The sequence below is a fragment of the Sycon ciliatum genome, chromosome 4, assembly GCF_964019385.1.
Source record: "Sycon ciliatum chromosome 4, ocSycCili1.1, whole genome shotgun sequence".
NCBI lineage: Eukaryota > Metazoa > Porifera > Calcarea > Leucosolenida > Sycettidae > Sycon > Sycon ciliatum.
The window spans coordinates 6,247,226-6,248,945 of NC_088646.1; positions in this window are offsets into that span (position 1 = coordinate 6,247,226).

Sequence of the window (1,720 nt, forward strand, 5' to 3'; positions counted from 1 at the left end):
GCCGGTTCACCAGATGTGCTGCTGCTGCAGCCTGCACTGCTGCCTGTGAAGTATTCGGCTGTGCGTTCACACTTGTTCCTCCTCGTTGCCTTTCCAATTCCCTGCTCTATCATTATTCATGCAAACCTTCAATAGAATTCTGCAAGGATCCCGTGTGAAAATTTGAAAATTCGGTGCGTTCCCCGTACCGTATACGGTAACGTACCCACTAGCTGTACACACTAGGGATGTGTACGCGAGGGCGTGCAGCAGCTAGCAAGCCAGGGCAACAGCGGCGGCGTACCATCCCGTACACACTTTCTTCTTTGTTGTACGGTTTCCATGGTTTCTGTCAATCCGACGTTGAGCAGCCTGTTCCGACCTGCAATCGAACGCATCATCGAATCAAGAGTACGAGTACATAAACCACCGAATGCATCATCATCCATCGTGATCGAACGCATCGTGTTCTCTGGGTTGCGCGAATTGCGGGTGACCTGCCAGCAAAACTAATACTGAAGTAATAGCAAGAGTTCATAACCCCGGGGGTTATGAACTCTTGGTAATACTCAGTAATACCGGTACGTCTTGGCACCAAAAAATTCTTCCACATGTACCTGTCACTTCTAAAAAACGTACCTGTCACTTCTCTCATTTCTTCTTCTTCTTCTGTAGCTGTACTGTGTGTTGCATGCTCCCTACATGGGAGCTCGTGGTTTTCATGGTTTTCCTGCTGTCAGACTTGAATTATTCTCACTTGACTGAAGTCGTCTGCAAAGGATTTTGCGCCGGCAATGTTTCTAGTTTGATTGGTGGGTAAGCTTGGAGCACATTCAGCTCCTTGCCGAGCCCACTGACTCACGACTGCTATGCAGAGCACACAAGAAGTCCATCAACCTTCCACTCTGCAAATCTGCAAGAAAGTTCACTCCCTGCTCAATACACAGTGTTTCGGGGAATTCACCCCTCATCAGTTGAGCTTGAGTAGGCTGAGCGGAAGGAAGATGTGTCTGAAGAGCACCAGTTATACCGGTACTAGTTATAGTGCTCTCCAGATCAAACAATCACCAGGGATGCAACTTACAGAGGCGCTCCGTTTCCAGCGCGACAAACACCTCGTGAGTCGTAAACACCAGATAGCCGAGCGTGAGTCAGTGTCGTTCGTGGAGGTGCTGAACAAACACTGAGGACCGTTGACCATTCACAACGTTGTTGCCTCCAAACCATCCAATTCGCACGCCCGTGCTGGCGACAACAGCGTGAAGAAGAGGTTGGTGCGACTTCGGCGATACCTGGGGAATTGCGTTTTGTTCCCTACATGGGAGCTCGCGCTTTTCATGCCGACTTGAATTCTTTTTTTGGTGCGTTTTATATCCCCATGACGGCGAGACCTCAGCTGATTGATTGATTTTATTTTACTTCGCAAGTTCAAACGGGTTCCTGGCCCAGTTATATGAAAGCGAAGGATCGAATTTGCCAAAATCCTAATGAGCAACAGCATAGGCAATATTATCATAGAAGTGGAGTACTATGCGAGCGAGAATACTGAGAAGAAAGGAACATGTCAAACCCTGACGAAACACAACCTATTTCAGGCATACATAAGGAAGGCAACTAGGTTGCACTCCACCATGGGTCTGCGCCAACCGCCAGTTTCCACCAGGTTCGGCAAGGGTTGCCTCGCGTTCCGGGGCGCCCAGCTGTGGAACACATTACCCAGCGATATACGTGCCATCTCCAC